The sequence below is a fragment of the Vidua macroura genome, chromosome 2, assembly GCF_024509145.1.
Source record: "Vidua macroura isolate BioBank_ID:100142 chromosome 2, ASM2450914v1, whole genome shotgun sequence".
Lineage (NCBI taxonomy): Eukaryota > Metazoa > Chordata > Aves > Passeriformes > Viduidae > Vidua > Vidua macroura.
Window position 1 is genome coordinate 114,640,249 of NC_071572.1, and position 21,436 is coordinate 114,661,684.

Genomic DNA, 21,436 nt, shown 5'->3' on the forward strand with positions numbered 1-21,436 from the left:
ATTTGGAGCATCAAAGTATTTTTCTCCAGGACCTGTGCTATTTGATGTGCAAGTGGTTCTCATTAGTGAGGAATGGTTTGGGCTTTATGAAGAGATTAACTCTGCTGAACTTGTTCATCGGGTGAAAAACAGCTTTCAGATGCAGAACTTCTGTGATCCTTCCTTACCCAGGATGATTTTAGGATATGAAATAAACCAGTTGCAAAATCAGTCTTGCTCCTTGCAGACTCTGGGAGTGAGCAGCAATAAAGGGCATATTCATCAAAGGTTAGTGCTCAGAGTGAAGGAGTCCATATGGCTTTAGACTGGGGATGGAGGTGGGGAAGAGGCAAAGGAGGGGGAAGAAGGGGAAAAATTGCAGTGAGGCTAAAAACTATGAGAAAAAAATATATGTTTGAGCAAGACTATTGCATAAGGAGGCCTGAATGATATTTCTAGAGATAAGCCCAACAGACAGCAACTTTGTCAAGGGCTAAGAGAGAGAGAGTAGGACTGGTACTGCATTTACCGTGCTCACTAGAGTGGCTGGAGAAGTCAGGTGACCAAGAAAATTAAACAATAAAAAAATCCTTAAAGGCCAAATTGGGAAGATTGTATTTCAAGGTCCTTTAGTCTCTTTATTTGTATACTTCACACAGCTATTTTTCAAGAGCTACCAGACTGTGTTGTTGCAAGACCCAGGACAATACACCATAAGTGAATTTATTCCAAGCAGAAAGAGATTTATTGCTCTGAAAAGTTTCCCCAGATATTCCAAAATCATGTAACCCATACCTTGAATAAGTATTGAGAGCCTCCCACTACCAAATAGGGAATTAAAAAATTCTAGATATTAAAGCTGGATACTTGAAGTCAACATGAAAAAGGAATATTTAACTGCATAAAAATGAAGAGCACTGGCAAAGTGAAAGAAATTTGTGTTGATTTAACTTAAATATAAAAAAATAACTGACCAAGCACCCGACCCAAGCATTGTGCTGCATTCTCACAGTTTAGCTGGCATTCACACCAGATCTGCCTCTGCCCCATCTATCAGAGAGAGAGGAAAAATTGCTTAAAGCCTCAGTATCATCAAGAGATTTATAAATGGTGAGGTTTAGTTACAGCAGATTGAATTCATGTCTGCATCTTATCAAACTGGAGCCAAATTATGCCACAGATCTCAGGCTCAAGGCGAGGCACAGGGAACAGACAAGCCATTCATTTGCACCCAGGGCACAAAAGGGAAGGGCCAGATGTGGGAGGGAAGGTGAAGTATCATTTAACCAGAGACGTTAAATCCAGGTCTTAAAACGTGCCAAGGGGAAAAAAAAAAATACAAAAAGCCAACCAACAAGTGAACAAACCCATCTGTTGTTTCTGGTTAACTCGATTACAGCCCCACCTCAGCACTGAAGGAATTGCAGTGTGCTGCAACTTCTCACCAGGACTGCATCCCTGCACTTCCCCAAGAGTGAGGGGGATGCTTTCTGCCACCAAAAGCTATGAGACAGCTGAACAGGTTCTGTCCCTTGCCAGCACAGGCTGTACCACTGAGGCAGAGTGTCATTTGGCAGAACTTGTGTTCAGAGAAAAGCTGAAAACACACCACCAGGCTTCCCACAGCTTCTTTACACTCCCTCATGCTGGAGCAGCATGCAAGTTATTCCGAAGGCTGAGAGAAATGTCAGTTTAAAATATTCCTGCGTGAATTTGGCAGCAGTCATCTTGCTTAGTGTCTTCACTGTAAATTAATTAGCTCTTCTGCAGACACATTTTCTATTTATAACACTTTCCTCTGTGACATTGGTGCTGACTTCTTCCTGCCTAAATATTAGATGCCATCTGTGGGCTCCCTGTTGTTTCACCCACAAGTCAAACAAACAAACCACAACTGAAAGCACTGCTATCAGTGCATTTAGGAACAAGGCTGATGGTAAATTTTAAATTTGGCAATACAGAATGGACAACATGCATACACAGAAAAAAAAAAAATCAAACCAAAAAATTTATACAAATAGCTGCCCCATCCTTCTGTGAAAAGAGGATGCTGACCCTCATTGCTCCCAACACTGAAGGTCTTTTTCAGCTTTGTCACTCCCTCTCTTTCTCTCATAACAACATGCAGGTTCTATACTGAATATACTTTTCAGAGTATATACTTTCAGAGAGAAACCTTAAAAGATTGTGAAATGATGATTCTAACATGCACAAGGAAGCAAAATAAATTGTGAGGAGCCACACAACAGGTTATAGCCAAGCCAGAAAACTTCACATACCCAAGACCTAACTCAAATGATTTCTTCACTGTCTCGCTATAACATCTTCAACTGATTAATAAAATGCAGAACAAATATAAGTTATGCAAGAAAAAAAGTATAGAAAATATTTAAAATCTTTGTTTTAATCCCTAGAGGCAGAGCTGCCCTCCCTTTCTTATAATTCTCTACAGATAAATGACATTTAAATTTACACATGCACACCAAAAAAAAAGGCACTTCAGTTGGGAATAGGTAGCTGGAAATTCCTGCCCCTCCTCCTTCGATGACCTAATTTAGAAATATGTTGAATAAGAGTTTTGTTCCCACTTAAAAAAAATAATCAATCAGCTACTGGAAGGTATACACAGCTCATGAGGGGATATAGGGGAGCAGGTGAGGAAAAAAAAAAAGGCCAAGAAGCCTTTGGGGACAGGAAGAAGGGGTGTGAAAGGACTGCAACTGAAGAACAAATTTTGCTGTGCAGGGACTTGCAGGCTCCAGAGAGGGGAGAACTCTGCCTGATGCAGCCAAGAGATTGTTCCTCAAGCAACTGCAGAGATAAACATTCTGCACTGAAAAGAGCATGAGTAACCTATAGAGGAAACTCTGTTGTCAGTGTGACAATAGTTTTTTATTTATCTAGATAGAATATGATAGAAAAGGAAAACTTATTGCCTTCATGAATTCTTATCAACGTTTATAGTGTCCTTTATATATCAGGCATTAATATTTCACACATCCAAGGTGACTGAAAGTGTCCCTCCTCCCCTCAGAGGTTTTCTCTCTAGTGCACAGCAGAGATTTTTGGATGTTTTATCATAGACCAATTACTTAGCAAGCATTTCCCTATAAAAGCTTTCCCTAAAGCTTCCTACAGGACCAACAAGCCTGTTCCAACTGGTGCTGCATTTAACCAAAACCCAGTGCCCAGAGTCCCAATGGTCTGAACTCTGTTCCATGAACACTGATCAGTTTTCTTCGTCGCATTCTCGTCACCGTTTCTGATCCAGCTTCAGACAGAAAAAAAGCTAGAGGGGGAAATCTATGGATAAATATATATTCACACACACCTTGCCCAAACATCCTTGTGCACCCTGGAAAACTGTGATGTGTTTTATACCTCCCAACACCAATTTGCAGTTGTAATCAGTTTTTCATCTTGGCTATCACACCACGGAGGCCACTAGACAGTTAATGGTTGTATCTCTTTCCTTATAGAACTGGGGAGATGTTAAGCTTAGCTATATTGTGGAATAATTCCTCAACCCTGCTTTCAGAGATTACTGCCTCCACACCACTAGAAGCAAAGAAATCAGATGTCTCCATGTGCAGCTTTCAGGTTCTTCACTAACATTTTAAATAGAGATTTGGACAAAAGTTAAGGCAATTGGTACTCCTGAAAAAAATCTGAAAAGCCACTTATGGCTTCAAAATGACTTATTAAAAGATTATTGAGAGTCTAATCAACCACATTCCAGAGATAATATTAAAAAATAACCCAGCAATTTATTAAAGGCTTTAGCACTCTTTGTGTCTCTAACAAGTGCTTAGATTCCACAGCTTTGCCTGGATTTAAACACTTCCTAATACATTTAAATTCATCAAACTTCTGCAAGGTCAGCACAAGATGTTCTGGGGTAAATGCCTTCTAACCCTTGCACATCCAAGCTCCAATAGCAAAAGAAAAGGAAAGTGGGATACATCACAGGATTTGTTTGCCATTAATGTTACAGTTTTAGCAGAGACTAATGCAATGATTAAACAAGACCCTGGTTAAAAGCAGTGAATACTTCAGAGGGCAGGAAAGGAGGGAGAAGGAAATGTGACACAAATCAAAAATCTGGTGCTTGACAGAAGGAAGAAACAGAGACACGAGAAAGCAAAAGACACATACAGGAGGAAACTGAAAAAATTGGAAGAAACACAAATGAAAAATCAATTCACTTGATAAAAAAAAATAATGTTACATACTGGGCTTTTTTTGTGCCTTTTATTTACACAAATAAGAGATGCAGCAGGAACCAGGGGAAAATTAAATTCTTCCCCAGTCACACAGAGCAGAATGAAGTTTGCATCATGAGTCTCAGAACAGAATGGACATACCAGAGTTGCTCACTGATATTAAGCTTGTCTTATTGTTTTAAGGTCCTTTTCTAGGGACAATTTCATCACAAGGACAGGCCCAGTAATTACAGGCAGGTCTCCTTCTCAGTGATGAAGTTCCAGCCGTGCCCAGACAACATCAAAAAGGAAGGAGCATCCATCAGGTCTCCTACAAGCCCTTGATTACAAAATTAGGAAAGAACGAAGCGCAAATAAGAGGGAAATGATGGATCTGAGCAGCTATTCTTCTGACATTTCTGCTAAAGGTTCTTCCAGAAACAGTTTATATCCAGGCAACTCATCCTAGCAGTGCCCATAGTTTCCTAATCAAATTAGAAAGATTGAGTCATTAGGGTCAAGTGACCAGCCACAAAATGATTAAAGACAGTAATCAAGAAATCGAAACTAATTAGTACTAAGCCTATTAAAATGGCTTTGTAATAAATTACTTCTATGTGAATTTATGTCCAAAGGTTCCATTTTGAAAAGCAACAGAAGCTTCAGGTAGAAGCTGCAGCATTCCTGAGAAGAGCAAAGCATTTCACTGGGACAGCAAGACACAGAAAAAAGGGGCTTGGTTCCAAGTCAGCGTTTTCAGGTGAATCAGCAGACCTTGAGGGATCAGGTGTCACAGAGCCTGCAGTCTGAGCTCATCTGAGCAGCATTGCACAGAACCTATGGTTAACTCCTCTACAGCTGCATTTTTAAATACCTAACCTAAGGAAGTTTTACTCTTAAATGTGAAAGCAACAAAAGGAACTGTTTTCAGAAGTTTTGAGAAGCTAAGTGGAGAAAACTAGAAAACAAGACATCTCTATCAATTTGTAGTGGTTGGAAAACCTCAGAGTCTGGGATTTTTGTATGTGTGGAGACTCAGAAGCTGAGGTACCCTCTTGGTTACCCAGAGCTGGAGAGGCCACCAGATTTCTATCTTTTTTCTAATGGAAATACTACAAATGCAACCCTTAATTTAAGACATTTCAGCATTTCTGTATTTATTCTCCATTAAAACCAAGAAATGGAAATGAACATAAAAATTAGGAGTTACAGAGAACAGAAAAACCTCATGCAACTATTTTATATGTCAAGTTCAATTCTGATTTCACTTAAGAAAATAATTTTGACCTGTTTTTATTAGGAACATGAATCCAAAGAGATTTATGCTCTCCTCATATAAGTTATCCTTGTGCACAGACAAAGTTCTTTCAGAGACAACACTTCCAGGAACTGTGAAATTAAGCACATTATTCTTTCCATAGCTGAGGTTTGCTTGTTAGCCCAGTCTCTTCTGCAAGCTGTCAGTACATTTTAGGAAACACATTTTCTTGCATCTCAGCTCTTACTTCAAAGCACACTCCCAGATTTTTCTCGTGGCAACAAGTAACATAACATGCATAACCAGCTAACCACGTCATCAAGAGTAATAACACAGCAAGTATTTTCTAAATTCAGAATTAATGGTGTGATGATTAGAGTCAAAATAAAAGCAGAATTATTTTTTTTTTTTTACATTTTAATCTCTTGACCATAACTTTTTTACCCCTGCCCTACACATTTTCAGATGTTTCCTAGGCTGGTGTATCATCTACTTTGACAGAAAAAGGATTTTGCTCCCCTGCCCTTTAGGAAGGTAAATCACATATTTTAGATTTTCAGTGAATGAGAAATTATATTTCTTTTTAAATTTTTTTCTTACATCAGTTCTTACTGCTTTTCATATGTTCCCTCAATTCTTGCCTCAGCTCCTTCACTAGATCTCTGTGCCATTTTTATCCCATCTTCCCCCTACAAAATCCCATGGACTCTTTCAGAGCTGTGGCTGCAGCAGTTTTCTCTTTATCTCTCTCTCATGGCCCTCTTCCAGTCATTGCCTTGTTCTAGGGCTCAGTACCAAAAAAAACCCATCTGGTACATGTTAAATGAGCTTAGAATGAAAACCACTCTTTTTTTTTTCCTGTGGCTGGAATAGGCCACTGTGGCTAAAAAGCAAAGGGAAGCTGGCAACACCAGCTGCAGAGTTCACTGAAGACCTGCAGAGGATTGCATCTGCACACTGCCTGAGGTGAGCACAGCACAGAGGTCCAGGTTCTCCTCCTGAGAAGCTTTGATTGGGGTAAGGAAAGGAGCACATTGGGCTGAGGGGCAGGGAGGCCCTAAACTCAGCTTTGTAGCTAGGATTAAATACTGAGATCTCCTCAAATCTGCCCCAGTAAAATTTCTGCAGGCAGACCACCAGCCTGCTGACACAGAAAGGAGCTAACACTAAAAAATGACATGCACAGCACATTTCTCAGTGTTACACCAGATAAGCAGCATGTCTGGCAGTAATTCAGTTTGAGCCTGTTCTATTTCCAAGGGTGTGTGTTTCTTGAGGTTTGGCTACCAAATGTTATCCTCTAATTATCATTGCTTCCTGGAGTTCTCCAGCCCCTGAGAGAGATCCTCACTGGATGTATTGTGCTCTTTGCAGTAGTAGCAGCTGCTGGTGTTCACCTGGCTGCATTCATCAGGGTAGAACTCCTTAACACTATTTCAATCATTTTTGCAGGAAAATCAGTGCTAAGCAACCCCAAATCTCTTCTCTGTTTCTTGCTTACATTAAGCTTTCAGCCATTCTGAAGGTTACTTTAAAGATGAGTCTATTGCTTGTTATCAATAAAAAAGTTAATTTGGCTCTGCTATAAAATAAACCCAATCCTAAATTAAAAAAAATATAAAATAAAAATCACATTAAAGTAGTTACAGCAAATTTCCTAGGTAATGAAGAAGGTATGGCCCTTCATTTCCACCTCTATCATTAGTTACAGATGTTGAATTTTAAAATATTTTTCCATGATCATGGACTGTACACCCTGGGAAAACAAATATCTGGGGGAGGGAGAGGAATTTGCTGAGGAACATTTCTCTAACAGTAGTTTTTTTCATCCATTGATTTACAAGCCACTGATTTACAAGCTGTGAATGAATAGTAGCCTTCAACAACAGGAAGCCATGGCATTGAGAAACCCTAGAGCGTCAGGTGGAGCCTGGAGACAGGGCTGTCTGCTAGCAGGGAAATTCACTCCAGGAGCCCCCTGTAATCAGAGCTGTTAGCCAGAAGGAAATGTCTTCAGCACTCTTACATGGCTCTTAATCAGATACTGACAGAGTGCCTTTGATCAGTGCATTTCCACAACGAGGGGAGCTGCAGCTTGCAGGGTGTCTACACACATTTCACAGCCAGCTCCCAAAGTGTGCAGGCACAGGAATTTCTCTGACTTCACCCTCCTCTCCCCTTTGCTTTTGCTGTCTCAGAAGACAGTCAGGGACTTAGGAATGAGCAACGTGGAGCACCACAGATGCTCAACAGCTTTGCTGGTGCCCTGCACGCAGCAGAGAGCCAGCCTTGCCTCGTGTGCCTCGTGGCATTTTGCAGCCTGGGGATGGAGCAGCAGGAAAGAGAACACACTTGCTTGGCTTCTTCAGGCTCAGGAGGAGTCAAGGCTGGAGAATCAGACTAAAACAGCCTCCCACAGAATAATTGTGGTCTAAATAAGAGTGTTTAAGAAGGCATTACTGGAGATTAAGGCCCTGCATCCTGTCAAGCTCCCTCAGAAAGAATTACATTAACCAACAACTAAGCATTAGGTGTGTGATGACTTACAGAAGGTATTGCATGGAAAGCATCAGCTTCACCCAGAATGTAAAATGCACTTGGGTAGAGGAGAAGTGAGGCAGCTCTGGACATTCCCTGTCCATGCCATTGCAGGAACATTCTGCAACATGAAAGCTGGCACACGCCAGGACTCACTGCTTGACTCGTAACAGTGATTTGGGAAACCAAAAAAGGCTCCTGAGCTTTTATCACTCGAGGAAAGGGCCTCTGTTTCTAATAAGCTGAAGACCACGACAAGAGGTTCCACACATTACACAAGTTGAGCAGTGAAAGAAAGAACAGGAGGCTTCAGAGAGGGCAGAGAAAAGATGGTTTTGGGTCCCATTCCACTAAAAGAATGTGCTGTGAGCAAAGAGATCATCAAGCAAAACAGGAATATATTAATCAGGCAGTCATTCCTCATCCTCTTACATCACCTGGCTGTAGGCTGGTGCAGCAGGGGTCCAGAGCAGTGGGTGACCATGCACAGCATATGCACTGACCTGTGCAGCACATATGGAATATACATTGCAGAAGCAGGAGATAAAAGCTCACCTGCTGTTCTGTGGCTTTCTTAATAGAGTGCCTCTGCACCACTGGGTGAATTAAGAGCAGAGTAGCAGCTTTAACCCTGGATTTCCTCACCTCTGTCAGAACGCCTTTCTTGTTTAATTTAAGTACTTATTAAGTCATTGAGGAAATGAAGGAAATGAAGAATGTGATGTCAAGACAGAGAGTAATTTGAATGGAGCAAAAGAGCCTTCTCAATTTTATTCATTCTTATTACATAGTAAAAGATAATACACAACATAAAACAGATATAGAAGAGCTGTTCTATAGCAGATGCACTCTGTAATAATATCATCAATAATGATATGCACTTAAAAAAACCAAACAAACACAAATGGCTCACTAAGGTGAAGGAATACTGGCACTGATGCTCACAAATACATCAAACAATCAAATGAGATCAAACCAAACATTCAAACGCCCTAAAAGGCTTTACACCTTCAGGGGGAAAGAGAAAAAAAAATTAGAACATTCAACACATAAGTGGTGGCTCATTTAGGGTTTGAGAGGGCACCTGCATGCAATGTATATGTATTTCATTTGGCATAGAACTGGTTTGGATGTTGGCAGAATACAACAAAATCCTGACAACATTTTATGACAGAAATCTCACCTTGGGCTTGCTACTTGCTCCTTTCTCCTCTGAGTGTAAGAGATAAGATATTAAGTACTTCAACCCAGATTAATCCCACATCATTTCTGGTGCCCCAGAAAAGAAAAGTGTTTATCAAAAAAATCAACAGTAGTTCCACGTCATGGTCTGGATCATACATGAAATTTGAGATTTTGTTGGTTCTAGTTTTTGGTATTTTCCTGGGATTTCCCACCACCGCCTGCGATACAATGTATATCACATAATCCTGGTTTTCTATTAAATAAATTTTATATTTGCTCTCATGCACAAAGTGAACTTATCACGGACTCACATGCTGTTGCTTGTAGCAAGAATGGCTTTCTAAGTAATTGCTGCCTTTTCAAGCTTATTGTGCCATTCACTTAATCTAAATTTTAATACAGAAATTCTCAGAACCATCTTTCTACTGTTTCATGCACAACCACTCCAAGGAAAATTGAGATGAATGCAACACAGAGCAGAATGGATCTCTTTCCTCCCTATGGTCTTTAGAAGGTATCTTTAATTTCAGCAAAACCTTTTCTGTCGTGGAGGGAAACAACCCAAACGGCGGAGATGGAAATTTTTATTAAAGTCTTTAAGAAGCTTGTTAACCAAAGGCAGCTGATGGAAAAGGAACAAAAAGAGAATAATAATGACCCTCAATATGGACTCAGTGAGCTTGGTTAGTCTAGAGCATTGTGCCTGTCCTGAGGAGACAGCAAAGCACCCAAGTAGAAATGGTAGAAATCCTCCCTTGCTGTTGCATGATGGATGTCAAATATTAGGATGTTGCTGTCCTTGTGGATGTTTATAGATACACATTTCTGAAGCAAAACATAAACAAGCTGAACCACTGTGCAAGCCTCCAAACAAGAGCAACTTTGTGTGCTAGCCCACAGATTGAAAGCAGATGTAGGGCTTGGTAATTAGGCCTGATTCGAGCTGCATGAAGTGCATAAAAGCAGTTGTTTTGGAAATGAAGGGAAGGACCAAGGTAATGTAAACACAATTTGTCTTTTTGCTGCACATGGCAACAGATTAAAGAAAATGAAAGAGAATTAATCATGGGGCAAAAGAAAAAAGAAAAAAATCTTCAGGGAGGGTACTTACATACTGTCATCCTTCAAAACTGAAATGTTTAAATGCTGCTCTTTCAGGGCTTGTATTTGCATTATGCTGATGTGTAACCTGATCAAAAAGCTCATTTATTTTATAAAGTTCTATATTTATCGAACAGATGTGTCTAAAAATGCACAATTAGGGTGGTTGTGAACTCATCAGGAAGAGATTGCTGATAGCTGACTGATTTGATCACAGACTCCTGCTTCAGTCAATGGAACTCTTGATTTCCAGCACTGGGATCAAGACCTTGTCCCTGGGAATGCTGGCATAACCTTTTCCAGGTGAGTGACACCAAAATGATGTCTGGAGGAAGTCACTGTAGATGGATCATATGATTCCATAACCTTTTCTGTTGGTTTTGGCTTTGCAGAGAATTATAACACTTCCCACTCTGTTCCCAAAGAACCAAAGTGTGATTGCACATCAACAGGGCACAAAATCCATAGGTTGCTCCAATATCCTTTCAAGGTATATTGGGGCCTCTGGATGCTGGATCTAATTATTCAGGCTCCTCCAGCATCCCCATCTGAATGTCACATGGGGTTGTGACAATGTGAGATTTCTTTGTTTATCTCCCTAAATGCTGTCAGTCACACATAGGGCACAAACACATTTTATTAAACTCAATGAAAACGTTGCATTAAACACTGAAGTCGTGTAGGCTAAAATCCATTGCTTACAGTATTATCACACACATGAAAACAACCCCCTTTTTTTTTTTAATTTGAGAAAGAAGATCTGCTATTTAATAACTGCCTGGAGCTATACTGAGGCCATCAGTGTTGTAAATATTCACTATTAATCTCTGCTTTGTGTTTTTCATCACATAACTCAAAATGTTGCCGTTTGGATTCTAGCTCAGTTTTTCCAAAAGCCAAAAAGCACCAAAAAACACTTGCACACCTCTAAGATGAAACACATGCATTCCCACCCTACCTGCTTTTGTAACAGCAGGATAATCACTTTCTCTGTCTCTTTTGCCCCTCCCCATATATAAAAAAGCAGTTTTAAGTTGCAGTGTGCCTGCTTTAGAGGCATTGCCCTAACAGGCCTTGCAAGAAGTTTTAAAAATGGAGTACAGGTCTTTGAAGCAATCACAAGGACACAAGCTTTTAGCAGGAAATTAAATTAAGGTTCCCTGCCCATGTTCTCAGAGTGTGTATATATATGTATATTTATATGGAATATAAAACTAATAATTATTTTTACTGATGATGTTTAGGGCTGGGTTTTCTACGTCTTTTGGGGGGTTTTACTGGGCTATGGGGTTTGCTTTTTTCCTGAATATTGTCAGGTTTAATAGTATCAGGCTTAAAGAAGGAAAACCACTCACATCACTGCAGAGCAGCCAAAATAATTTTTTCCCCCCTTTGGTTTCTCCAAAGATGTGTTAACATCAGATTCTTGCCCTCCAAAGGGTGACAGGATGTTACATTTCTCATGTCTCAGACATTCACTTTTTCTCTGAATATGGAATGTATCACAGTAGCAGCAGTGCCATTCCATTAGAATTTTGAAACAGGATAATGAGCTAAATATCTTCCTTTTTTTTTCCCAGCTAATTAGAGGTTTGAATATACTTTGAAACATTAGTAAGTGGTGGAGCTTTAGCCTGAATGATCCAGTAGAACCGAGGTCAGCAAAAATAAATCTCACAGAAGAGATTTATTTAGAAGGAAGGATTTATTTAGAAGGAAGAAGCACTGAGAAAGATTTTCCAGGTGGTTTCCTTGGGGGAAGGTGATGTGAGAAAGCAGAATGTGCTTTCAGAGGCTCCTTCCACAAAAAACTCTCAACTAACTTTGGCTTCTGAACTACTTATATATTCATTTAAAGAAAGCTGATGTATACCACTTCTCACAAAATAAGATCATTTTACATTAGGATTTTTTTTTCTTGGTGGGTTTAGGGTTGTTTTTAATTACTTTTCCTGTTTTATCACAAAGTCAGAGGCAGCAGAGGCAACTCTACCCACCACAGTACTCAGGGCTTTGTGTTCCCCACAGTGAGAGAGATTTCTGCAGCCTCAGAGGCAGTGAAGCCAAAAGCACAACAGCTCAAACTGATACAAAAAACATTCAGGAAATCAAACTCTGAGGCTGGGGAAAACAAAAGAAAAAAAAATAAGCTGTTTGTTGTGAACATAGTGACATTAAATTCCAATTTAAAGGCAATTCAGGGATCTCTGCAACCATTTCAGATTTGTGAGCCCAGTGAGTTCTCTCTCAAAGCAGGGGTGCTCACTGCTCCCCCTCCCTCAAACACACACTTTGGACCATGGAATGCCTATTTTAAAGGAAATTCAGTGCCTTGTGTCTCCTTTGAGAGACTCTGCTCTCAGGTTAGGACTCCTGGGGCTGTGGTAGGGAGATCCCTTTCATGGCAAGGAGATCCCTTTCATGGCCCTTTTAGTTTCCCTAGCTTTGTTTTACTGATTTGCTTCCACATCACTGACATTTCATTCCAAAAAAACAACTACAAATTTAAAAAATCAACACAAACAACCAATCAACTAAAAGAAAAATCAAAACCAAGTAAAACAAAAGTAGCTTTTGACTGATTTTCATTTTTACTATTTTACAATGCAGAAGCTCTTCTTAACTGAGAGCAGTGTAGCTATAAAGTGTCTAAGGTTGTGCTGAACCAATCTCACAATTATATTAAGCTTTCTTCCACATTCAAACACGAATTGGCACTTTTACACTTTCACAATTCCCATTTCTAGCTCTCTGTCTGAAGAAGTGGCTCCAGGCTGGGCAGGCAGCAGCACCAGAAAGCCAATATTAACTCCAGAAGATGTCACAACCCTGCAGAAACCCTCTCAGCAGGCTGGGAGCTCTGCAGATAACCAGAGGATGCCAGCACAGTACAAATGAGTCAAAGGAGTTTGGCAATGTGTCTTCCAGCATCTCAGCTGTCAGGTGTCTGCTGTCAGTGAATACAGCACCAGCATCTAGATAGACCTTTCCACCAGTACCTGGTTAATTAATAATTTAATACATAACATTAATTTTTGTCTCTGGTGGCATTTGCTGAGTTATGAAGTTACCCTCAAGCTTCCCTTTCAGGATGGATGCTGTTCTCCTAATATGTTAGTAAGGATAAAATCAGTGGTACAGGATGGCAACAGCCTCCTACAGTGACATAATCCTGGCAGGAGGAGATGTAAACATTCATGTTGAGACTTCTGTCTAAATTTCTAAAGACCTTTAATGTCCTCAGGTTTTCTCCACCTCCAGGATCAATTCTCCTTGCAACCAGCCCATGGTCAGATCCAAAGATCAGCTGGATCCTCTTTCAAACTGAGCAAAGCACATGAGAAACAGCAAACAGTTTTTTCTTTACAGAGCAGACCTGCAAGCTCTTGAAGTTGAATGTAGTAGCAGCTCTCAGGCACTCCTTTACTGGTTAGATAAAGTAATTCACATCCATCCCCAGATGATTGCCTTAATATGAGTTTTGAGGGGGGGGTGGTTAGATCATCTTTCTTGTTCTCATAGAATACACCTCAGAAAAAAAAATATTAAAGTCTTATATCAGGAAATTGGGCTGCACAACTGTTTCTATCAAACTGTGTCTGAGGTTTTATCCTCTTTCTACTTTCCCCAATTCCACCAGTATCCCTTACCTTGAAGGCTTATTTGCTCTTAATAGAAAAGTTATGCATCACTGCACAATCATCTGAATGCCAGATGGATTGTTCTTCCCTCTGCTGAGTTTTATGTCTGTCAGTATTACAATACAGTGACATTTGATAATTTATGAAAATTGTTTACCTTGCGAGGTCTCCCAGTCACTGGAAGTGTAAAACTCAGGGAGATCTCCTCGTCCAGGAGTATCAGATCTTTTAAGTCATGTGTCTGCAAACTGCTTTCTGTCCTCAAGTACATAAATATCAAATATTTCCTCATATCCTCTCAGCTGCCAGTGTAATGGGCTCTTCATAAGTTTCATTGTGGCACATTAAAATAGGCCATGCCATGAGACATTTCCAATGCAATTGTTTCTGCTCTATAAAGAATTATTCTCTTGGTTTGTGGTTGTTCACCCTGAGAGACTAGGGACATATAGAACAATGGGAAAAGGTAACCCAGCAGGATTTTCATCTTTTTTCCCCTCTCTAGCCATTATTGAATGCAGGTAACCAAGGTTTTGGGCAGACAACTTCAGACCCCATCAGGTGTTACTGATTAGAATTAACTAAGAATTATTACATAAACTGAAAAAAAAAAAAAAGGTGAGATAAAGACTGATATCAACCTTCTATAGATCTCCCTTTTATGAAGCTTTTTCTGTCCCTACCAGCACCCTAATTTTCTTAGTTCAGGTAACCAAAAGTATCACTCCATTTACAGAGGCAAAGAAATCAAAGTGGCTTCATGATAACACAAGCAGGTGTAGCAGACATTTCAGGCACCTTCCAGCACCGCATTTCCACCAGGGAACAATTTCCTGTGTACTCAAGGCACTCCTGCATCCCCACTTCTACTCCAAAGAAAAAGAAGGAAAAAAACATAAATACCCCCCAGCCCTAAAAAAAACCAGACATAGACCTGACACACTGGCACATTCCCTTTTCCTGGCACTTCAAGGCACACAGCAGGAATGGTTTCACATTTCTCTTTCATTCAGAGTCAATAAAAAGCTGAGCAGTCATGGATGAAGATGTGTTACTGAGACTCACAGAAATGTAAAACATGTTAAAATTGAAACTGCTGGCCTTTAAGTGGCTGTAGGTAATAGCTGAGCTGCAGCCACGCTGCTTTTAATTTAACAGCACTGAGTGACAAATGATAGCACGGCGTGGAGAGAAATGGCCTCCCTGCAGAGTCCTGCTCTTTGCTACATTTTTACTGTGCTTACTAATCAAATATGAAAATAAGCATACTGTAAGCAGCACCTTTTAGTTTATGGAGGTACTTGAACTAAAACCTCACAGACCTCTCAGGCAGTTGAGCTAGGAGGGTTTTCCATCTGGAAATTATCTCTTGCTGTAAACTTCTCTCTTTCACCTTTATGTTTATCAGAAAACCAAACATAAAAGCCTAAACAGGGGATTTTTGGAAGTCTTTAGCAAGCTTTAGCATAGTCAAAGTCCAAAATGCTGTGTAAACTAAGGTGTAAAATCGTCTATCAAGGTATTCCTCTCTAACCCTAGTGCTTATTTCAAGAGTTGTCCTCAGCCTCCTCTTTCTGCCATTTTATTTACTCACAGTTTATCATCCCAATCTGGGGACAACAACTGTGCTCTCCTACTTCTGCCCCAGCTCCAAGCTTTCATCTCAAGTCTCCCATTATTCACCCTCCACCATCTGAGATATTTTTTTACTTTGAATTAACCATTCAGACCACCCCATTGCCCTACAATTCAAACCTTGTACGAATTCAGTTTCTAAACACAAGGAGTGTCTGATATGTCACAACTATGAAACAAAACATTCAACAAAATGTATGCAACCAAGCAAAGGGTGGTTTGCAGGGGACAGCAGCTTTTGCTCCTCTCAGAAGGCAGCTTATCCAGGCATTGAAATAGGATTTAAATCAGCTGTGAAACTTCCTGCAAGGAAGCAAGTGGTGTACCTTGGCTTCTGTTGGGTTTGGTGACACGGGACAGTGCTGCTGCTGCGCCAGAGAAAAGGCGCAGGGTCTGAGGTGCAGCAAACCCTTCTCATGTGATGCCCCCAAAACATCTCTAGAGGAGATGCCACACCTGCCCCATGGCACCCAGAAGGAGAAGATAAAAGTCCACAGAGCAATCCCCATCCATGGGCACACAGGTGCCCCAGGAGAACAGCAGGAGGGGTTTTTATCAGCCTGCTCTGCTGAGCATTGCCTTTGGCCACACACAGGAGCCTAAGGCGTGACAAATCGTTCTGTCTCCGAGGCCCCTGGTCTCTGGGTATTTTTCTGTTATGCAAAGGGTAAGTCTGAGCCCTGATTTATGTGAGGCTACAGCCACTGCTCCACTCTGTGAGAGGGGGGTTGTTGTGGGTTTTAGAATTGGTGTTGGTGTCCTCTGCACGGGACGAGCACAAAGGTGCATAAAGGACTCGCACTCGTCTCTCACTCAGTGACAGCAGAGATTGGGCACTTGGCTTCTGCAGAATTTGAAGTCTCTGTAACTTAATAACTAGGTAGGCAGGCTGTTTGAAGCCAGTTTAAATATGTAACAATAACAGAGAAAAGCGAGGGACAGGGTTGGAAAAAATATGCCAGCTCAACTGACAAATTCAAGGAGCTACTACTATTTTCTGCTTTGATTTATTCAGGAAAAATAAAAAGAGCATATACATTTAAATAACTGAATTTGCCCAATTCACACCAAAGGAAATGCTGGGTCTTCAACAGCAAAGGCTCAGCAGTGTTTCCCAGAGTCACAGATACACAGAGGTGACACAGACATAGACCAGACCTGGCATGTTCTAGGACGTATCTCTGGCAATATTTTAATTGCTGGAGCCAAGCCCCATCATGCTACCAATGCTATTGAATGAAAGCTTTCATCTGAAGTAATGTTTTTACATCCTAAAATTGGTCCTGATCGACTTCACCTTCAGGTAATCAACAGACACTCCTAAGGGATTTTGTTTCCACTGCCCAGTTTCCTTGCCCCCACTGAAATTCTGGTAATGGAAATTTGACATGCAGAACCCAGGTCACTCAAAGCCACTGATCTTGTTAATTAAGGGCCTCCTGCCTTCAGATTTTTCCAGAAGTCAGATTTTCCTTTAGCTCCTCCAGACCTCTCTTGTGCTACTGTTTCAGTTGCTTCAACCTCAGCTCTGCTCCGTTCTTTACCAGAACAGCAGGGTATGTCTGTACAGCAAGGCTCAAAAAACACCTTAATCTTTCACACTAAAGCTCACAAGGTTCAATTAGATGAGAAACAGTCAAAACTCTGATCAGCAGAGCCTAATCAGTGTAGATGTGGCCCTCTATCCTTCCACGGTGTAATTGGCAGTAAAAACATGCCAAAACAAGAGGAAGAAAGGACAGGCTGGAGACAGAGGCGATCATCTCAAACAAGTGACTAATCATTCATAATCTGGATTCACATATTTAGTAAATACATCCTCTTCCTTTTCAGGATCATGTCTTGACACCTACAGTAATTACTCCCAGAAAGTTAACTCTCTGAGGCAATATTTCCACCCTGTTTAATTGCACAAGTACCACCTCTTAGTCTATCAGCACTGATGAGCACTGACATCCTCCTGTCAGCAGAGTCATTCCTCGGCAGAAAATGCCACAGACACTTTCTTCTCCACCTTTCAAAGCTTCTCATGCAAACGAGGCAGAGTAATTAGCACTGACCTTTGGGCTAATGCTGGCTGCCAATCAGCAGTGCTTCCCCACTCGGCAGCTGCATTTGTACATCCCAATTTAACAACCAGGAGGACAAAACAGGCTCAGCAGGCAGGCAGCAGTGCTCACAGCCTGCTCACCAGCCAGGTTTAGGATGTTTCCCCCAGCACTGCTAGAGACTGCAAGTGCCCAGAAGGAGCAAAATTCCCATGACACTCCACACCTCATGGGATTAAGGATGAATTTTAGACCCAGGACCAAAAAAAACCCCACAAATAGAAAAGAAAATGCAAATCTTTTTTTTCATTCAGAAATCTTTCAGTGATAAAAAATGCAGGTAACAGGGGAGTTGCAGGAGTGTGGGCACACTGAAGTCTGGTCTGGGGAGATTCTGCTTTGTGGAAAAGGTGATATGAAGCTTCAAAGCACTCAGGTTCAAGAGTTCAAGTGACCACATAGAGCTCAAGGTTTCCATGAGTGACTTCCCCAAGACAAGGAAGGGCACAGAGGGCTGTCCAGTCCACCCCTCTAAACCTTGAGGGTTTACTCTGAGCTCCCCTGCTCCAGGCAAATTTGTTACAGTCTCATTGACTGTCAAGCAAATCCAAGAGAAGATAAATCACCCTGCATTAATCTTTTGCAGTCTGCAGCTAATATACAAAAGAGCAGTAACCTGACACTTTAATCATGGCACTGTTACAAGCTGCTGTTCCCCAGAAGCTGAAAGCTTCTTCTGCACTTGGGCCCATCATCATGAGCCTCATCACAGCTGTCACAGAGTGGGAAATGCCATCTCTGCCTGTTTTCAGGAATGAAGATTAATACAGAAGCCAAGGGAAGTTGCTGGTGCCTACCAGGACAGAGGAGGAAGCAAATGGTCCTGGAGCACAGATATCCAAGAAACCTCCCCACATGAGGGTTTCAGCTTGCTCTGAAGATGCAGAACTGCTGGCATAGGGATCTCCATGGTACAAAACCAAAGTGGTTCACAGTTCTCTCTCTAGTTCACTCTGAAACCTCAGAAAAATAAAATGTTACCCTAGGAAGCTGTTTGTCCACAGGATAGCTTCCTACCTGCCACATCCACAGAGTTTCCCACTGCAAAAACTCTGTACTTTTTTTTTTTTTCCAGCATCACCAGTTTGTCAGAGGTAACAGAAGCATTTGTGCAGTGAGATGCAATGTCTTTCATGGATGGACTTAAAGAACCACTTCAGAAATCCATAACTAATCCACTAGGTCATAGGAAAACACACAACTATTTGTCTACCCATGGTTTATACTTTAAAGAAGTCACATTTGCATCTGCAGTAGCAGAAATGAGCTTTATCTGGGGAGAAGGGGAAGGATGATTTGTGTTAAGCTTATTAATTAATCACAAGGTCACATTCCTGAGGAAGAGAAGTCCTGCCCAAAGAATTTCCATTAGAAAACAAGGCAAGACATACAGGCTACATCTAGAAGTAAAACTGAGTTCAATTCCTAAGTCACACACATTTCTCTTTCTGAGCAAGTCTTTCCCTTTAGCCCAGAGGAAATATTCTTGGGCAACTTTTCTTTAGGAGATGCTGAGCCAGAAGCTTCCTCTGAAGCGAGGGAAAACTGCATTTCTCCACACCTTCGAGCAGATACACACATATGCATATATCACACATACATAACACACACAGAGCTGCAGGAAAACATTTGAAACAGAGCTCCCTTTTGTATTTACTTTACAATCACCGTGGGACACAACAAATTAACTGAACTAATCAACTAATAGAGAACATTAACTCTCTCAAAATCTAGATGTTGTGGTTGCTGAATACGGGAATTGATACCAGACAGCCTTTAGTCACTGACTGTGTTACTGATTATGTCCAATTATGGCAAAGAAAAAGGATTCTGAAACATTTGAGCTGGGGCAGGGAGAGAGAGAAGCATAATTTGTGCCTTATGTTAGGCAGCTCTTCCTCCACTATTACAGCATTATTCAATTATTCACCATCTATTTACCACCAAGGAGACAATCTGGCCGCGTGCTCCGCAGCATTTACCCTTTAGCCAAGCTGTCTGATGCTCACACGTCCTATTAACAGGGCACCAAGGGGTGATGCCGAGCCAAGCTGCACTGGAGTGCCTCAAATCATGTTCAGCTCACAGCCAATTTGTCAAGGTGGGAGGTTGAGTTTCAGGCCTGGGATGGAATTCTCATTTCAGCGTCCTGCCAAGAGGCAGCGGCGGTGCCCGCAGGGAAAGCGATCCTCGGCGCGGTTATCCCGCACCAGCTCCCCGGGGAATGCCTCCTGTGGCTGAGCACCACGGAGCTGCTCCTGCTGTCTGCCAGCACCACTGACTGTGGGAGCTCCTCGCTGAGCCCCGGGCCTGGCAGCCACAGCTCTGACACACACAGCATAAAGCAGATGATGCTCCCCGCTCGCAGCCGCGGCTTGGGTAACGCGCTGCTTCAGCCGAGCAATGGCCACTGCTTCTTCTCCACCACAATCACCTCCTTTCCCCAACCCCGAGTGAAAAAAACCAAAATAAAATAAAAGTAAATCCATCTGTATCAAAAACTTCAAATTCAGCAAAAGATCTGCAGCTCAAAGGGTGCAAAATAGGCTGAGGCTGCCACTTTCCAAGCTTGGTTTAGTCTCTCAGATGCCTCTAAAACCTAACCTGTCCCTAAGCATAAAATTACTTCCCTCCCTCCCATCATATAAATCTTTAATTTAGGAAGCATCTTCATGGTAAATTAGCCCAGTATCCATCTGCTCAGGAATGGGTGGTAAGAGGAAGCCTGGAATTGAAGGAAAGAAGGCAGCTCTATTTCCACCAGGCAGATAATAAATGTTACAGAGCGTTTTATCACTTTTTTAAAGGTACTCATGCCACCACATCTGAAAATCTTATGGTTTATAATGCATTTCATAAAAGCAGAAGCCCTTGGGTCTAGCTAGCACTAGAGCCAAGCATCTTTCTCAGGGCATATCTGCCCAGGTGAGCAGGACACACAGGAGCAGGGGCACAAACCAAGGCTACCACCATTCCTGGTTTCAGTCCACCAACTTTCACTTCTCAAGACACACACAAAAAAAAAGAAATCTCTGCATCACCCCAAGGCACAGCAGAGCTCCCAGCTCATACAGCATCCCAAGATCGCGAGGCCAGGCACCCACAGCAAGGGGCTCTCCAGAGAAATAAATTCCTTCCCTCTCTCAGGGCCTCGCAGGTCACTTGTAGCAGAGCAGCCACACCAGGGACCCCCTCTCAGCTGCCACAGAAAACTCTTCCAAGCCAGATTTTAACCTGTGATAGTCTGCAAACCAACTCAAGACAGCTCTAGGTTTACCTCAAATTTGAGAGCACAAAAAAAACCAACAATATCAGGGGTTATTTTACCTTTTGCCAGCCAGCAGACTGCAGCCCTCAGGAAGCCCTGGCGTGCTTGGTCATCAGAAAGAGCCAGACACGCTGGGCCTGAGTAGCTTTAAGCACTGCTTTAAGTATGCACAGCTGTGACAGGGGAACCTCCATTTACACCCAAGCAATGAAGCTCTCTTCAGCTTACACAGCATTTTAAACAGGTGCTGAGGACTATGCATGATAAAAGGCCATAAAAAAATAGGTGCACTAACCCCAGGGGTGGTCTGTTTTTTTCCTTTCTAAATGTTTTTAATTGATTCTGCAGGACAGAACACCAGAATAGCCTATTAATCCCAATATAAGTTTTGCCCTGAGTAAAAGGTTGGGCTGGATTTACTTTTATCCAGATCTGTCCCTCGTGTAACTCTGTGGAAGACAATCAAGTTACAGCATGGGAAAATACACACTTTTATATCTGAATGCAAGCTGTCTTTATTA